The 20330-nt window shown below is 40.6% G+C and overlaps 1 long non-coding RNA gene across 2 annotated transcripts in view; it reads right to left on the reverse strand.

Moving 5' to 3' along the window:
* LOC142157654 (uncharacterized) overlaps positions 1 to 17479 on the reverse strand; it is a 51872-nt gene extending 34393 nt beyond the window's left edge. The window contains exon 1 of one of the 2 annotated variants that reach the window (XR_012692551.1): positions 17288 to 17479. This is a non-coding gene — a long non-coding RNA (uncharacterized LOC142157654). The remainder of the gene's footprint in view (positions 1 to 17287) is intronic. The other variant, XR_012692552.1, reaches the window with a different exon arrangement.
* Positions 17480 to 20330: the final 2851 nt, after the last annotated feature.

Here is a 20330-nt window from a genome sequence, read left to right on the forward strand (position 1 = left end):
ACATAGTGTGGATATCTTCTCTTGTGAAATAGCGCAGGTAACCACACTGTAGATACAACAATACTCTCTGATTGTCAGTACTATTACAGCACATTCAGGCTAGTTTAATTAGTTGAATTCAATTTGGTTATATTGTGGTATTGCACTACGGTCTATTAACAGGGGGCACCATTAATGCTCTATTGCCATTTGGGTATTAATTGATAAATATTTTCCAAATAAGGTTTGAGATCCCCAGAAAAACTATCTATGATTCAGCTTGTTGTCACATAATATTAATATTAGGACAGCGAGACAACAGGGTAGTTTCTCTACCTTTTTAACAGATTAATGTATTTTTGTTATTGTTACTATCATTTCCCTTTTTTAATATATCGCTATAATTGTTTTTAAGGTATACCAATAAAGGTTATATTTTTTAATATTTGCTTATCATACAAAGTAAATACTCAAAAGAGTGCCCTGGATACACAACTCTTTCTTCTACTTTGTTTGTTCTCAAAAAATAAGGATGCACAGTTTATTTTTTTCTATTCAGATACACTTATTTATCTGCTAGGGCATATGTATGCGCATCCTAAGCCCTTGTTTTTGGGAAATGCCCCATAAAATTACTCAACTACTTTTGTTAGGATTGCTGGTTCAATCTGTAATCACTTTATGATCAGTCCCTTCATTAATGGAAACATCTCAATTTTATCCTAAAATACTGCTCATTCATTCGTCTTTCTTAAAATAATCATGAGGGTGTAGTCACATGAGGGTTTCCTTTGTTACATGGACCACATTTCTGTGTTTGAATGTTTTATGTCATTGATATTTATGCACATAAACAGCGTCATTTAGAGTTAAATATAAAGGCCGTTTTATGCATAAAATACACTTTTTTGTACTTTTTTGTACTTTTGCATCCAAAATATCTCTGCATCTTTGTGAAGATTTTGGAGTATATCTGACTTGCGCCTCCTTGCATCTGGAGAGGCTGAATGAGTGAGGAAGGGGGTGGGTTAAATAGCATTACAGATTCTCTCAACAGCGGTGGGTGGTAATAAAGTGTTAAAATCAAGTTATCAGTATTTTTCATCTGTTGCGCTACAGGTCCCAGCAAGCCCTGGCCGCTCTAAACTGCTTGAGTATGCTGGCGCTTGCAGGACTACAAGCATTAGCATACCCATGGTTGCTAGAACTCGCAGCACAAATGTCAAGCCCATTAGCTTGTCAGATACTATTCGATACAGAGCAGAAATTGTCTGCATTGTGTCTGACATACGCATGGCACAATTACTAATGATTTTGCACCTGAGATATCTCGAGATACATGCGCCTTAAAATATACACATGTTTTGTGCAGCGTAGTTTAAGCCTGCACGTGTCCAAATCTATATAAGCCTCAATTTGTGCTTTCCCGTGTACAGTGCTCTCATTTGGGGAAAAAGCTGTGTCACTGAAGGTATTGGACCACTCTGGATTGCTGACACCTCCGAAGTAACTGCAAAAAGAGATAATTTAGCAGGGAGATAAGGGCTCTGCAGCCACCCTGTAACCCCAGAACGCCCCTGTAAATCTGCTCTCTCCACCACAATCACATCCAATATCTCATTGAACAAAATAAATTTACGTTTTGTGTAGAGCAAAACTAGCTGCATAATGTGCCTACCAGCTGCACCCAGCCAAGTGGATCACACTTGACCAGCGCCCGTCTCAAACTCTTACACTCATCATATGCATCAACTGACCGGAATCTTGCCCAAATAGTCCAGGCACTTCACATATATGCAATTGTATTAGTGTTTGGTAATGTTTTTTATTTACTTTCCTTAATGAATCAGGCCCAGCATGTTTGGTGCCATGTCATAATGTTTATTGGCAAAATATAGCAAGTATAATTCAAACTGCTCTGTAGGTTTTTGCTCAGAATGTCAAGACAAAAACTGTAAATGACATCATTAATGAATGTAAAAAATACTGCACAGTACTGCCATGAATGTTTATAGCTTACTATTTTTGTAGAAATAATTGCTGTTTTTGACTTTGAAAGAATGTCCCTGAGGTATAACGCAGTGGGGGGATTTAATTCCCTGTACAGAGCCACTAATTACTTGTCATTCATTGAGGTATTGTAAGTATGCTAGTCACTTGAGATTTATGTTATGCATTTTATTACAGATGTGAGAGGATTTGGAACTGATTAGTTTTGTTTTTCTTTCATGTTATAATATAGCTTTCGTTTCCTGTTGTATTTCATTCTTTTTAATGCCAGAAGTATTATCTCAAAGCCAGTTTTAAGACACTGAATTCTATAAAATATCTTTTTGACAATTTTGGATGATCTGAAACCTTTGTTACATGAATATTAAAGTATTATGTTTGAAGAAGTGTCCAAGAAATACTACAAATGTTTCAGTGCTCTATTGGCCATTGGCCGCAGATAAAAACGGATTGGACTTCAGCTGGTTATGGGGCTCTTAAATCAATTTATAAATCCTGGGAAGTCCGCTTATAAAAATCATCAAGGAACATATGACACTACAAATCTGAATGGTTTGTACACTAATCATTGTTCTGCGCTCCTGTTAAGGCAGCATCTCTTTTGTTAAGCATAGGGGAACATAGTGGGCAACATTTTAAAATAATTTTCATAATGTTGATGCAGAAAAGATAGATGCATCTCAAATGCTTAATGTACAATATCCATTATGGTATGATTTTTGAACTTGGATATTATGTCATATATTTGCATTACCAATGCTCCTATTAAACAAATATAAAGGTATAAAATACACAGAATAAGACTGGATAGTGAGAATTGCATCCAGCATACACAGTAACAGGAATTGCACTGTGCAGATGGTCATTATTGAAAATCTGGGACAATTCCAAAGACAAATATTTCCAGGGATAATTTTTTAAAACCTGGGACTGACCATGGAAATTAGGGATTAGCTATGGGAGAATTGTGTGCTGAATACTGCAAGTAACATTCAGGCCCAGATTTAAGTTTCAGCCCTCTACAGTTGTTTGGGCTGCCCCTTATTTCTTCAACTCCATAACCCTCCACAGTCATCAATAGCATTCCATTTGTGTAACATAAATGGAAAAAATGCAGGACTAATTCAGCCATGTTGTTTTCTTCTTTAGTATATAAATAATACATTACAATACATTAGTGTACAGCTCATACACATGGGTGTATATTTACTAATCTGCGGGTTTGAAAGGGTGGAGATGTTGCCTATAGCAACCAATCAAATTCTAGGTTTCATTCATTTAGTGCAGTCCATAAAATGACAGCTGGACTTTGGTTGCTATAGGCAACATCTCCACTTTTTCAAACCTGCAAAGTGTAAAAGAAATCTTTTACTATGTCTTAGTTTTAAGCTGTGCTTTTTTTGTAAGAAAAAAGGTGCCGGAACTCACATCACGTAGTCAATCACTGTACACACACCCACACACGCAGTAAGCACTCAGCGCGCGACCATCACAACCAGTGCGAACGAAGTACACATGCATCAGACTCGACACACAAGCAGCCCGCATGCTTGTGTGATTTTGCCGCCGACCTGCTACGATCGACAGGGCGATTCAAGTCCACGTGGACCAAACATCAAATGTTCAAAAGTTACTTTAAAAACTTGGAAAATCCGTCGAAAAAAGGTGCCAGAACTCAGTTCTATGACAAAAAAGCACTGGTTTTAAGACAGCATTAGAAGCATATTTATTACCACGTTTCAAAGCGTCTCAACAGTATGGTGTACTATGTACTTAAGAGTGACACCATAGAACTGCAGACCACCTAGATATTGTCATGAAGCAATGCAAAGTGAATGAATATCTGTCAGAAAGTGTGTGTGTGTGTGTGTGTGTGTGTGTGTGTGTGTGTGTGTGTGTGTGTGTGTGTGTGTGTGTCGAGGTTCATTTGCTTACAATATTTTATTGCTATCAGCATTTATGTAGATCCCTGATATTTGGACCATTCTTCCTCCTCGACCCCATGGACTTCCATCAAGTTTTTAAAAACCCGTAGGTGGATATCTCTGTTTCTTGCTCTTTAAAAATCAGGACTCCACTATATCCCAACTGAGGTCTCCACCAGGCCTCTCCCCAATCTACTTCTCTCTGTATCTAGGGTGCCTTAATCACTACCCCAAACATTGCTTAGTGTTGCTCTTGCCCTTTCATGCAGGTTTGCCCTCCAACTAAACACTGCCAGACAATCTTGCAACACTGCTGGGGTGCCAGATGGTGGTCCACAGATGGTAATCCAAGTTGGCCAGTGGTTCTGATCTATAAAATGGGTCTGTTTATTTTGCTAATCCCAACTGCTTGGCCAACTCTCCAGCAGCTTGGTCGGACCCTGGGTATTAGTCTCCCTACCAATGTAGGCTCACCAATTCCCCAGAATATGTGAGTGTCTCCCAATAGGGTGATGACAAAATTAGTCCTAGAGGTACACTGCCAGACCTGTAATTTGTCCATCTTCAAACTATTTAAGACCAGGAGCAATCTATTATTTTCTTTTTAGGGAAAATGTGATCATTGCAGTTGATGGAGCAATTGTGAACATAGCAAATAAAATTATTTTCATTCATTATTCATTAATATTACCACCTGTAATCTATTCCATCCCCAGGTATATAACTGTAACTACAATCAATATTAATTTCCTTCCTACCTGAACTTCAGCTAACTGCAATCTGCATTTTCAATGTATGTGACTGCAATTTGTCAGCAGTTATTATCACTATCACCATTTGTGATTTTCTATCTAAGGAATTTACTAGCAGAGTAATGGAAAATCCCAGTTGAACTAACAGTGAACAACAGATGAGACCAACATGCAATCATCTGCAGCATCCAGAATCTGCACTTCTACCTTGGACAATGTTAATTGTTGATGTTCTCTCTATTTACATTATTTATTTGCCTTAGTCCATTGCCACTTATTCTCAAATCCCTATCAAATCCCACAATGTTTACTAAATTGTTTTTCTTATTATCCTATTATCCTTCTTTGTAACTAACCTGAGGAAAGCATTCTTCACATCCTACCCCAGCATTACACTCCTTTATCCATATTGCCCCCTCATTACTACACTCCCTTGTAATTAACAGCCCCTGCATGAGTATAACCTTTCACCTGATGGCGGACCTTCCTAGGGACGAGAGACACGTGCACGTAGAATACACCAAGGTGACTGTAACCACCAGGCTAAAATCAGTACAGATACCCCTCTGTATTATTTTAAACAAAGAGGTCTGTAAATATCCAGGATAATAACACATCCAAGGAGAAAATCCCAAATTTTCTCATACAAACACTGTCTTTATACAGAAACTTCAGAAATGCATGGACTATAGATAAACTTACACTGAAAATCGATAAGATCTTAATAGGGAAAATTGAACTCAGAAGAACCGAGAACTACAGACTGTGCATTTGATACTAGTATCAGTGCTATCACCACATCCTAAGTGTGTTTTGTGATGCTAGGGGGACACTATCAACTATACTACTTTGTTACTTGTAGGCAGTAGTGGATTACTGCATAGCCCCTTCCCAAACCACTCTACTCAATCCCCCCCATCCCTATCTCAATTAGCAGCCGTAAAAAGATCAAACATCACTAAGGGCAGCACTTTTTTCTCTCTTACATAAACGCCATCCATGACTTCTTCCTCTCAAACAACCTCTAGCTTCTGCCAATAACAAAAACATGGCTCAGACAATCAGACACTGCCTCACATACACTTGCACATCATGTTATTTACTTCACCCACACCTCCAGTCCTGGAAGCAGAAGAGGAGGTAGGGTTGGACTCCTCTGTTTCCCAATTTGCACATTCATAGTTCTAGCAACTGTTCCATAACTCAGGTTCCCATCATTTGAAGTAAATACTATACAGGTTTTTGAAGTTCTTATCTGTGTTTTTTACTGTGATCTATTGTCCCAATAATAACATCAACAATGCCTTAAACCTTTCTTTGGTTTCTTTGGTCTAACCACATTTCTTATCCTCTGACATCCACTATATTACCATCTGTGAATTTAACATCCAATTTGATTATGCACATTCTCATTGTGCCTCCAAACTACTGTCTCTAACATCCGGTCATGGCCCAGTAGACTGTTCTACTCATTGTGTAGTGACTCATTGTGATGGCCACAGCCTTGATCTTGTTTTTTACTGACTCTCAGTTTCTGATTTGTTTAAAACTCATTTGTCTGTGCCAGACCATCACTTTATCACCTGCAAGCTCTCCTTCACTACTTTAACCTCTTTGCTCTCTAACTGTACCACATCTCATCATACCTGCAACTAGGTTCTATTAATTATTGACAACTTTCCACCTCCCTTAACTTAGCTTCCCAATGTCCATATTCTCCTTTCCTGAAATGGCAGTACCATATCTTTTTTTTTATTTTTGCAAGGTCACATACACAATAAATTACAACTGACAGTGAAAAAACACAAATTGTAGATAACAAGATTAACACACAGAGCCAGCGACCAGCGTGTGTAAAAAATGGAATTCAACATGTCAACCGAATAGTTATATATGTAAAGAAAGAAAGAGTAACCAAAAGTTTTCCATACAGAGGGGAGAGAAGAAAAAGAAGGGGGAAAGAGAGAAAACGTTATAGGGGGAGAGGGTAAAAGTGGCTAGATCCAATGTGAGGGATAAAAAGAGCTGTAAAGGGAAACAAAATGATAATACTTAGTTATGCGAAGGGTGGGCAAGCCTGGAAAAAGGACAGCCATGGGTCCCAGACCTTGGTGAAGGCTCTCGAGGAGTTGCGGATAATACTGGTCATATACTCCATCCACTGGGTCTGCCAAAATCTGTTAACTATTGACTGCAAGGAAGAAGGAGATTGCTGCCGCCAGTCTGCCACTACTCGGCAAGTAGCTGCCGAAAGAATGTGCCTAATTAATTTATTCTGATGACGAGTTGCCGAGGGAGCTCCCAGAGGAAGAAGAAAGAATTTGGGCTCCAGGGGAATATCCACCTGAAGAATTGATAGGATCAAACGTTTGATCTCAATCCAGAAGCTTGTCAGTTTTGGACAGTCCACCAAATATGAAGGAATGTGCCCTTGTGGAGGCACCCCTGCCAGCACCAGTCAGAAGAGTCAGGGAGGATTCTATGGAGTTGTGAAGGCACATAGTACCATCGGTATAGCACCTTATAGGTATTCTCTTTAACACAGATAGAACTGGAGGCTGCATTCTCATGGATCTCAGAAAATTTCCAACATGCCATTCTATACACGCAGTGGCAAAGAGAGAATAAGGCCTTTGCCTTTGTCCATTAGTGGCAGATCAAAAAATGTTACCGAGCCTACAAGTGGTGCACAAGTACTGTTACGCGTGAAAGCCGAGTTGCAAGAAAACAGTAAGGCATTAGAGGATAATGTATGCTCTGAATCAGAAATGACACCAATCCCTGGGGAGAGTCCATCCACTAGTGGTATGTCTAATCGTGAGCATTCTGTTAGTGACAGTGTACCCATAAAGAAGGGTACTTTCAGCAGTTCTGCTGATGTGTGCCTTAACAGCCCGAGTGTAGCCGGTGATACACCAATTGAGGATGCCACTTTGGAATTAGAAGAGGATAAAGGGGAGATTTGTGTAGGCGACGAGGGCACTAATGATGATGCTGATGATTATGATGCAGATAGATACCAAATTGCCTTTGTCCATTTATATTTATATTCTAATCTACAGTCTATGCAGGCTGCTTTTTTTCTATTCAACTACAAGTGGAAGGCGGGGGGGGGGGGTCATAGGCAGCCACCAAACTACCTTGGTCCATTTATTTTTTATATTGTTCAGTCTATGCAGGCTGCTTTTTTTCTATTTAACTACAAGTGGAGGGGGGGGCTATAGAGACAGAAACCAACCTGCCTTTGTCCATTTCAATTTATATTGTACAGTCTATAACGGCTGAATTTTTTTGTATTTTCTACAAATGGAGGGGGGCCTAGAGAGACAGAAACCAAACTGCCTTTGTCCATTTCTTTATATTTTTAACTATAAGTGTAGGGTGTAATATACACCCAAAGACAATGGCTGCTTTGCCAATAGGCTAAGATGGAGAGGAAGACAATCAGGTTTGTGTGCAGAATTAAGGACGGCCTACCAGGGATTAAACGGTTTTCTTCCTAATTTATTAGCTTTAGAATTACCTTACTTATCCAAGAAACAGGTGGAGCACTAATTTTGGTTATTTTAAGCCCAAAAACATTGATTTTTAAACAAAATTGCAAAACAAAACCAAAACCAAAACACGACGGTAATCCAGATCCAAAACCAAAACCAAAACCAAAACACGGTGGTCAGTGAGCATCTCTAATTTACACAAAACTTCACTGAGAATTTTAACAACTGCAGAAAATACTTTGTTTTGTGTGCGATACCTGGTGAATAGAATCAAAAGTAAGAACACAATTTTTGTTCCTTTATAATAAAGGCCACTAGTATTTCTTAACCAGCATCTTGATTGCATATATGTGTTTAATTTCTATTTATGTATATATAGACTCTTTAAGTCTGTGCTGTGGTTTTGTTCACTTTCTAGGAATCGTCCTCATACCCATTTTTAGAACTGAAAAAGCCTCACGTGATTCAGTTGTTTTTTGTGTTTCTTTTCTTTGATCATCATTTACACAATTAACTGTTTCTTGCTGTTGTGTTTATTTTTTTAAAACTTTTTTGAAAGGACACAAATACAAAACAAATAGTGCAAGTCGGGCTGGTAAGGTCGGAGTTATTTAGATATAAATATATAATAGGGGTAATAGCGTTATATAGAATTCAAATAAATAATATAATACATTAATATAATTTAACAATCAGAAAATAACATATATAGCTATTAGTAAAACTGGTTATTAATTGATTAACAATAAAATAAGGGAATTGGGAGTGAGGAAAACGGGAAATATAATTCTCTCCTGTCAATCTGTCACAAACCTCTCCCCAGGTACCTCTACCCGAGCCTCTAAACACTGACTGTCACTTTAACTTCTGTTGCTAGTGCAGACTATTAGTCATGGTCTGCACCTGTGATCATTACACCTGTGTGCTGGTCAGTGTTACTATTGGTCAGTCTCCCTTCCGTTCTTTCTCGCATTGCTGGTTCTTCAAGTCCTATTTGTTACTCTGATGTATCTGTTTGCATGCCTGTTCTACTGCTCGTGGTAAATGCTATGAGCTACACCTGTTATCTGTTCCAAAATCCGTGGTAAGCTGCTGTGTTCATCGCTGCTGTGTGATCATCGCTGCTGTTTGCTGGATTTCTTCAATCTCTGCATGCCTGTTCCACTGCTCGTGGTAAACGCTATGATCTGTACCTGTTAACTGTTCCACAATCGGTGGTAAGCTGCTGTGTTCATCGCTGATGTGTGGTCATCGCTGCTGTTTGCTAGATTTCCTCAATCTCTGTGCTATGATTTGCATCTGTTTCCTGCTTTACCTACATTGCTGACTATTGTTACCTGTTCCACTATCCGTGGTAAAGCTGTTATTTATCGCTGCTGTGTGTTCATCACTGTTGGATGCTGGACTGTCTTGATCTCTGCATACCTGTCCCACTGCTTGTGGTAAACGCTATGATTCACATCTATTATCTACTTGGCCTGCATTGTTGATTACTGTTTTCAGCTCCACAATCCGTATCAAGCTGTGCCTATACTGGCTGAATATGTTTGGACTTTGTTGATTCTTGTGCCTCAAGATTACTACTAATCTGATTATTGCATGTGCAGCTTGTATTAATGAATGTCGCTGAAAGTCACTATTCATGTATGCCTTTGTGATCAGCATTTGCAAATTACTCAAGTCTGCATTGAACTCTTGTGTTAATGTTTTATAATAAAATGGTAATCTTCGTTACCATCATTTGATGTCCGAATTGGATCATTCCTTGGCTATGTAACTTGTTCTCAGCTGTCACATTGGGAGCTTTCCTGGAGGGCCACGACCTGCAAGGTGGGAGCCACAGAAGCCCATATTCCCTTGTGGGAATCCCTGGTGAATACCTCCAAGTTTTAGACTCCAGGGAAGTTTAGTTGATACTCATTGAGACAGCAGGATGTCACTCAGTTATTGGTGAGCTAACCTGAAACAATCCCCCTGAAGAACATTGCATCTGAGTGGACCTGCAGGCAGGATGTCTGAGAAGCTCTCTGGGCATATGCAAGGCTCGAACAGAATAATGAGAAGGTGGGAATGAGTATGCTGTGAACAACAAAGCTCGAGTAGTTTTACTCATTGTGGTGTGTTAGGAACTTACCTTGTCCCCGTTCCGCTGCGCTGTCAGCGGGAGCTGACAGCGGTGTCCATATCTTCAGCGCTGCTTCTGTTAGCGCTGCCGCACTTCCGGCTTCTCTCTGCTGCTGATCATGTGACTCCTGGGCGGGGAATTCAAACTCCTATATCTTCCCTGCTCTGACACGCTGCCTGTGTCAGAGCAATGTGTTTCCTGTTCCTGGCTACAGTTCCTGTGTCCTGACTCCTGTGATCCTGCTCCCTGTTTACCCCGCTATTCCTCCTACTCCTGTGTACCTACCTGGCTGTGACCGACTATTCTCTGGATCTCCCTCTGGCACCGTATACCTGATACCTTCTGTGTACCGACCCGGCTGTGTTACCGACTATTCTCTGGATCTCCCTCTGGCACCGTATACCTGATACCTTCTGTGTACCGACCCGGCTGTGTTACCGACTATTCTCTGGATCTCCCTCTGGCACCGTATACCTGATACCTTCTGTGTACCGACCCGGCTGTGTTACCAACTATTCTCTGGATCCTGCCACGCACCCATTGCCTCCGTGCATCTACCGGTTACTGTTCCAGACCTACTACGCCTGGAATTCACGGTTAGTGCCTGTACTTGCACCGCATTGTCTATTTTCTTGTCTGCCTGCCATCACTTAGAACTTTCTCCCTTACGTCAGTAGGCTAATCTGGGGGCCGCGACCTGCGGTTCTTCGGCAGCTAAGCCCACACTACCTTGCGGTGGTTCTTGGTGAAGACCGGAAGGCCGTTAGACTCCGCGCCCTAGGTAAGCCTGTGCTAATACTGACTAAGGCATCAAAATCGTAACATGGTGAGAGGGACCTAATTCAAGGTTAAGAAGTACTGGATTCTGACTAAACATTCAGGGCCCGAGTCATTAAGGAGAGCAAAGCATAAAAAAGGAGTAAATTTGCACCTGGGCAAAACCATGTTGCATTGTAGGAGGAGGTAAATTTAAAATGTGGGGACAAATTTATAGTTGGAGTAGGGCATGTCCTAGATTAACTTTCAGTTTCAGTGCAAAAATAAAACCAGTATTTAACTTATGTGCAAAATAATAAACTAATTTGCACCCCTTACATTGTAACATGGTTTGTCCTGGAGAACATTTGCTCCTTTTTTTTTGCTTAATGACTCACAGAGCAGATGTTCTGCCTTCTTTCTCATACGTCTTTTCTTTGGAGGCATTTCAATACACTGATGCACAGCACAGAATACAACATAGAAAGATCCTTTCTATAATGAGGCCTGGGAACATGGCATTGACACTCAGGGCAGGATGCACAGTAGTCTGACATCTCTTTATGAACCCCTGGCCAGAAAAACCACTGCAAAATTCTATCTGAGGTTTTTACTACCCCCAGATGCTCTACATTTATGAAACCATGAGCCAGTTCTTACACCACTATTCTATATGCTTTAAGAACTATCAACCGTTCTAAAATATCTTCTCCTTTTTTGAACATTTGATACAGTAACCTTTGACTTATTGCCATATAAGGGTATGGACAACCTACTATCTGGCTTTATTTCCATTAACCATTTTTTTTTCCATTAACCATTTTTACAATCCCTCTAACCTTTACAAGAGTAGGGTCTTTTAACTGTTCTGAGGCAAAAATATCTTTCCTCATTACAAACAGGCATACAGTCAACAGGTTCAACAACATCTCCTACTTCAGTAGGAGAAACATCATCCTGCACCCTACTGCTGCCCTTATCATTTTCTGACTCTCCAATCATGCTTGAAAAAGGGAATCCTTCAGATGCGGGGAACATTTCCACTGCCACTATATTAGTAACATTATCAAGAGGGTCTGGTTTATTTACTTTTGCCATCAACTTTGTCTCCAATAGTTTCCAGAATTGTGAAAACTCTCTCCCTAATACAACATCAAACCCCAAGCAAGGAACTAATCCCACAGTGACTACCACGTGACCACACTGTGTTTCTATGTGTACTTCAGCGGTAACATAGTGTTGAGTAGCCCCAATGTACACAGGTTACCCCAACAGTTTTCCCTTGATATTTTAAGAGGTTCACCAACTCGGTTTTAACAAGAGAAACCATGCTACCAGAGCTTTGACTCATTTGCCGCTACAGTTATGTTACACATTTGTTTGTCTGAATCAATTTGGCAGTCTGCAGCGCAGGCCAACGGGGCAAATAAAGATGCGGTTCACATAAGCATTATCACATTGCATAAATCAAAAGGTAAATGGACAATTAGAAGCAACATGCTCATCACAGCTCATATGAGGCAGGAACCTTCTTGGCAAAACTGAGCCTACTGTCTCTGGAATTTTCAGTTGATTCCACCGTCCAGCATACTTTTCCCTTGGAACAGTCTCACCAGAATCCACTGGAGATTGCCATTACGGAACTAAGTGATGGTGGGGTGTACTCATCAGTTCCTCTGTAGGCAATGCAGTCCTGCCTGGAATGTCAGAGAGAAGTGTAGTCCTCTCTGGAATCTCTCAAGTCAGAGCAGTCTTCTCTGGAACCTCAGGTCAAAAGACAATCCTATCTAGAAACTTAGGCTTCAGGGCAGTCCTTTATGAAAGCTCTGGACTGTTCTGCCTGAGATCTATGAGCAAATAACCTCTGGAACATCAGAAGTCATGGCCACCCTATCCTGAGTCTCAGGAGGCAGTGCTATCCTGCCTGGATCCTCAGCGCAAAAGACAGTACTATCTGAACTTCATGATGCAGATTGGTTCCTCTATGGAACCTCTGGTCTTTACTTACCATGGTATCTGACAGGACTGCATTTTAAGCCTCAAGATGCATGGCACTCCTCTCTTTAACCTCAGGGTGAAGGCAGTCATCTTTGGAACCTCAGAGATGAGGGCAGTCCTCTTGGGATCCTGAGATGCAGGTCAGTCCTCCCTGGAACCACCAGGATGCTTTGTCAAAGTCTCTGAGTGGACTGCCTCGTTAATTTCAAGAGACAAAGCAGTCCTCTTTGAAACTTCAGGACTTTGAGAAGTCCTCTCTCTATCCTCAGGACACAGGGCAGTCCTCTCTGGAAACTCTGTACATAAGTCTGTCCTCTATATCAGTGCTCCTTAACCTCTTCTCACCCTCGGCACACCTAAGCCCTTCCCAGAATTCCACAGCACACCAAAAGCATCACACAGCGCCCATCATGCTGTTTTTTTCCTCTTTGTGTCTCCCCTTTCATGCTGCTCCCTTTATGATGCATTGTCTCCCCTTTGAGTCTCCACTTTATTGCTGCGCCCCTTTATGATGTATTTTTACACCGTGTTTTGTGTCTCCACTTTTTTGCTTGCTGCACCTCCTTATGATGCTTTTTTGCTTTGTGTCTCTGGGTACGAGTGATGGGTACACTTTGACTAATACATAGTAAGTAGGACAAATGAGGAACTACATTTAGCAGTAGTAAGCCATTAACAATATATACATATTTGTGTTTATTTAATAACATGGTGCAGAAGAACTACCGAAGTAGAAAAATACAGTTGGAAGACTGTCCTGCTCTCTCCTACCTGTTATTGTTACTTTCCCTATCTGTGGTTGCTGGTGTCTCTTGCTCAGTTGCCGCTTGTCAGAATGCTGGGGGCCCTACATGGAAAAAAAATGGGTACATGAAATTTAGAACACTCCAACCATTCCCGGTTCTAAACCATTTCCCACAACCATCCCAGCACTAAATAATTCATATTAACATTTAATAAATAGCCCTCCTTCCCAAACTCACATTCAATTAATAGCCCCAAACCACCACACTATTAAAATGGTCACGTCACCTCACCTTAAATTAATAGGCCCCGCTATTAAATTAAATAGCCCCACCGTCACCCCACAAATAAATTACCCACCATTAAATAATTAGCTCCAACCCGCAGTACACCAATAAATTAATAGCATACTTCCTACCTAAATTACAGTAGAGACCCCCACCCCACCCCAGCAATAAATTAATAGCATTTATGTTTAATAAATATACCTATTTACTGCAACCATTACTGCCATTAAATAAATCATATTAACATTTAATGAATAGACCTCACTCTCCCCAAACTCACCCCACATTCAATTAATAATTCCCAAACCGCACAATCTTATCTTAACAGGCTACACTATTACATTAGATTGCCCCACCATCACACCACAAACAATAAAGCACCTATTTATTAGTCACCACCTACCTCACACCCACATTACATTGCCACAAGCCCCCCTGCCCTCACACACATTACATTGCCACAAGCCCCCCTGCCCTCATCCACATTACATTACCACAAGCCCCCTTGCCCTCACCCACATTACATTGCCACAAGCCCCCCTGCCATCACACACATTACTTTGCCACAAGCCCCTCTGCCCCCACCCACATTACATTGCCACAAGCCCCCCCCTACCATCACCCATACACATATTACATTGCCACCAGCCCCTTGCCATCACACACACACACACTACATTGCCACCAGCCCCCTTGCCATCACACACACACACAACACCAGCCCCCATGTGATATTGTGAAGGGGTACATTGTGATATTGTGAAGGGGCACATTGTGATATTGTGAAGGGGCACATTGTGAAGGGGCACATTATGATATTGTAAAGGGGCACATTGTGAAGGTGTGCAGTGTGATATGGTGGAGGGCTGCAGTGTAAAATGGTGAAGGGGCGCAGTGGTATGATGAAGTGGCACAGTGAGATGGTTAAAGGGCCTAAATACTTCTTGCGTTATTTTGACCGAACTACTTAAAACCTGGTAATTATTTTGGCTTAGGGGTGCCTTGGAAAATTATGGAGACCTTAAGGGTGCCTCAGACGGGGAAGTTTGGGAACCTATGCCCTAGACCTAAGATTATCCCAAGCCCCAATCCTAAACTTCATTCAAGTTCTAAGGGGTCAAATTCTTTTTGTTATTTATTAAAGGGTCATAGATTTCTCCAACATTGACATAAGTTTCGGAGCTTACTGATGTCCACATAGGCCTCTATGGGGACAGCAACATTTGTTAATCTATTAAACTGTGAAAAGCTTTCAAACCAAGGTCTCATACTGCTTCACTAAAGTCTAATAACATAAGAAGCTATACTAACAATGGTAATGTCAAGAAAATATATTATAATATATAATCCTAAATTTGTATGTGGTAGTAACTAAGTTTAAATATTTTATAAAACTTATTGACAGCCATCTTATTAAAGGACAGAAAGTCTAATGCTGGCTACAATAGCAGTTTATATAACTTTTAATATATGTACTGCTATAGTTTTATATTTAAAATATGTTGTTGTTTTAATTTATTTATTTATTTTAAAAAACTTTTATTTATTTTGTCTGGATCTGTAATAGTAGTGGAACTGGAAACGCAAACCAGGCTTCCATATAAATGTCATCTCTTTGGACAGCTATCATCATACCATCTGAGTACACTGTACAGCTGCAAAGCAATAAAATCTTGTTTAATCACACAATAACAATAGTTTTGAAAAATGGGAAATTTGGCTGTAATATAATTTTACCTTAGACTATGTGATGTCAAATCCAGCAGATATAATCATAGAACTGAACAATGACTTTATGCGGCCCACAAGCATCTAATAACTGCCCAGCACTCTTAGTTTTCAGACAGAGTGACATCACAAAAGCTCTTTATGATGTAAGCCAGTGACATAATAAGCCCATAGTTGTGCCTACTCTCCTGGAGTGTCCAGGAGACTCCATAATTTCTGGGAGTCCTCCCAGACCCCCTGGAGAGCAGGGCAACCTCCCGGTTTCTGGCCATACATTAGTTAAGTGGTGGGGGCAGGGCTTAGTACGCGATTCATGCATCATTGTGGCCCTGCCATAATAGGCTAGAAATTGAGATGACAGTTTAGGGAGCAGAGCCAAATGACACAATCTGGAGGCCAACTTGCCAATGTATGAATAAGCCTAGTCAAAGTTATTATTTCTCAACCTGTCTTCTTATTGTGGCAGAATGGAGTTATCACTTTCTCAGGATAGAGTTAACAGGAAAAAAAATGAAAGAAAAATGGCTGTATTCTTTGAATATAAATATAAAATATAAATCAGCCTCATCACTGCATATTACTAAATAGACCCCTTAGTCTTTCAGTTATTGAAAATATTTTGGTATAAAGGAAAAATTGTAGAACAAAACTTAAAATATAACAAACGTGGATATTTCAAAACTGATAAATACATAAAGTCTGTACTGAAAGTTTTCAGTGTAAAAACAGCATAAATGCATTGTATATATTATTGAGATATATAAAGACCGTCTCTGAACCAGTCACTAATAAAATATAAAGGTAGAAATCACCCCGAGTAACAACTCACAGCAGCCAAATACAGGGTAACCCATCATGGCACTTCCCAAAAGAGAATAAGGGGATATTTGTTCTAATTGTAAATTAATGGGATATGTTTGCAGGGAGTGAGCATAGAGATGTAACACAGCAAAATGAAAGTCATAGGTGGATGGAGTTAGCAGTTAGAAAGGAGCCACTGACCCAGGCTCTCTACCTTAAAAATTACTTTGTGGAGCCCCCTGTATTCCCTTAAATCCTAGCATCTCAAAACTCCCCTCTGCTTGTAATGAATCATCATCATCATCATTTATTTATATAGAGCCACTAATTTCGCAGCGCTGTACAGAGAACCCATTCACATCAGTCCCTGCCCCATTGGAGCTTACAGTCTAAATTCCCTAACACACACACACACACACACACACACACACTGACACAGACAGACAAAGAGGGAGAGACTAGGGTCAATTTTGATAGCAGCCAATTAACCTACCAGTATGTTTTTGGAGTGTGGGAGGAAACCGGAGCACCCTAGGAAACCCACGCAAACATGGGGAGGACATACAAACTCCACACAGATAAGGTCATGGTCGGAAATTGAACTCATGACCCCAGTACTGTGAGGCAGAAGTGCTAACACATAGGCCACTGTGCTGCCCAAAGAATCATGTTATATATCCCTTACCTTGGTTGCTTTTAGATTAATCTGCCAAAATACACTCTCCTCACACACTGTACCTTACAGGAGGGACTTTTTAGCCATTACAATGCAGGAGCCAGGAGGGGAGGAGCAGAACTCAGCATGTGAGTGAGGGTTGCTAGGTAACGGAATGGTGGAGGTGGGGCTCATACATCACAATGCAGGGGGCCAAGAGGGGAGGAGCAAAACTCAGCATGTGAGTGAGTGTTGCTAGGTAACAGAATGCTGGAGGTGGGGCTCATACATCACAATGCAGGGGGCCAAGAGGGGAGGAGCAGAACTCAGCATGTGAGTGAGTGTTGCTAGGTAACGGAATGCTGGAGGTTGGGCTCATACATCACAATGCAGGGGGCCAAGAGGGGAGGAGCAGAACTCAGCATGTGAGTGAGGGTTGCTAGGTAACGGAATGCTGGAGGTGGGGCTCATACATCACAATGCAGGGGGCCAAGAGGGGAGGAGCAAAACTCGGCATGTGAGTGAGTGTTGCTAGTTAACAGAATGCTGGAGGCAATAAATTAGTGGGCCAATTGTATTCATCGAATAAGTCTTTTTTATTTTATATAACAGTGGCTTACTATTTCATCAACAGTGGGACAATATGTATATTTTTATGATATGTCAACACTTAAAATTTGGGGACACCATTAAAAGTACAGATTTCTGGTACTACAAGTTTGATAGTGAACATGAGCATTTTTAGTGCCACAAGTCTGTACTGTTCATGATGTCCCCATCAGGAAATTTTAAGTGCTGACATATCATAAAAATATACATATTGCCCCATGGTTGATGAAATAGTAAGCCACTGTTATAAAAAAAAAAACCACTTACATTTATTACATTTGGCCCACTTATTTATTACTAAAATGAATTGTCCCCATAACAAAAATCATAATTATTTTTGCCCCTCTACAGCAAAAAAGATGGTTTATTGAAACCTCCATTATGCCTCCAATTATATTAATATTGCCCTGCAGTGTAACAGTGATGTGTTTGCCAATCTCGCCTATAGAAAGCAGCGTGTTGTATCTGGCGATTTTGCATTCAAACTCGAGCGAGTTTGCAAAATCGCAGCTTCATAAATTTGGCGATTTGCAAAGCTAAAGTGGCAAAAAATCGGGACCACGTTTTGTAGCAATTTTAAAAACGGTGATTTCGAAAGAAACACATCTCCGGCGATTATACATCAAATTCACTGGTAAATAAATCAGAGATTTTAAACTCGCCTGAGAAAATCACTGGAGATTCAAAATTGCAGCTTGATACATTTACCCCCTGGTTTTTGTCTTTCTCTATATTGAACTTTGATGCACCTTTGCAATCTTTCTGGTTTAAACAACTACTCTTCTGCTTAATGTAGCTTGATAAGCAGCCAATTGTATCTTCAAATAGATGAAGCACTTTCTTTATAGAAAAACATTTCACTTGACTTAGCAGGTGTAGCACTACAATACCCAGCATGTGTAAAGTAAAAAAAATATTTTTGACTCTGCCTGCTCTTTAACTTTGCACAGGTCCAGGTCACACCCAACTTGTGTGTTGCAGATTCACACACTTTCTAGATGTCAGCAAAATATATTTGGGTTTTCTTTCTTAACCCCTTCTTTTCCAATCTTACTGAACACACCTGTTTTACAACAATTAACAAAACCTCAGTCCATGAAAACACTTGATTTCTTTGCTGAGCAGAACTTTTTTTTAACTGCTGCTGAATGGTTTTGCAAACACATTTACTCTCTCCTGTAATTCCAACACAGAAATATCCACTTTAAACTGACGAAGTTTAACTCCTGTTAAATCTTCATATATGCAGCAAGCACTCTGTTTAAACATTACTTCATAACAGGATTTGTCACTCACATCCACTGTTGTTGCGTACAAAAATCCAGTTATTAGAAGAGATGCTCGGGCTCTGTTTTCGGAAAACCGAGCCCACCCGAACATAGCCGATCCAAATACCAAGCCAAACCGGCTCGGTACTACAGCGTATCCTCAGAACTGAAAACGAGGCAAAACGTCATTATCGCGTCGTCGGATGTCGCAGGTTTTTTATTCTATAAGTACCACCCTCCACGGAGATCCGACGCCATTTCACAGAGAAACAAACAAGGGTTAGCAGGGTTCTTGGCAGCCTACTGTGCAGTTGGGCAGTGTCATTAATGAAAGTTAAAGAGACGGGATGGCAGTGTTCTTAAACATCTCCAGTGACATTCTACAGAGTTATAGCTCACACAGAAACAGAAGAGGTGCCAGTGTTCTTGCCAGTCTAAATGCCATTGTTCATTGTCAGTGCTGAAGGAGAAATAATGACAGTGTTCTTAAAGGTCTCCAGTCACATTGTAGTGTGCAATCAAAGTGGATTCACATCAGTCCACACAAGACCAAGAGCACCAAGCAGCTGGTGGCACCAGTCATGATTATAATAATCTCTCTACGTCATCTGCTAAAGCCTACGTTAAAGTGCATAGAGTTTTTACGTCAGGGAAACAAAAATGTAAAATAAACACCTTTTACCTTGGTAAAGAAAAAAACACCTGTAATCAAGGCAAAGTTAACTGCAGAAAAAATATAATTGCCAAAATGCCATTCTTAACACGCAGTGGCAAGGAAAGAATCAGGCCTTCGCCGTTCTATATGAGTGCTAGTTCTGCAACGGTCACTGAGGCATATTCTTGTAAGGTCAGTCAAGACCTTCTCATTCAGACTCAAAAAGTGGTGCCCAAATACTTTTACGTGTAAAAGCCGAGCTGAAAGAAAACAGTCAAGCATTAGAAGAAACTGTATGATCAGATTCAGAAATAACACAAATCCCTGAGGGGAGTCTATCCATGAGTGCTATGTGTAAGCCTGACCTTTCTGATACTGTACTCATAAAGAAGCCTCCTTTCAGCATTTCTGCAGATGTGTGGATGAGCAGCCCAAGTGTAGCCAGTGATACACAAATTGAGGATGCCACTTTCGAATTGCAACAGGATGAGGGCTATATTTGTGTCACTGATGACGACGCTAATGAGGATGTTGATGAGGA

The sequence above is a fragment of the Mixophyes fleayi genome, chromosome 5 (assembly GCF_038048845.1).
Source record: "Mixophyes fleayi isolate aMixFle1 chromosome 5, aMixFle1.hap1, whole genome shotgun sequence".
Classification (NCBI taxonomy): Eukaryota; Metazoa; Chordata; class Amphibia; order Anura; family Limnodynastidae; genus Mixophyes; species Mixophyes fleayi.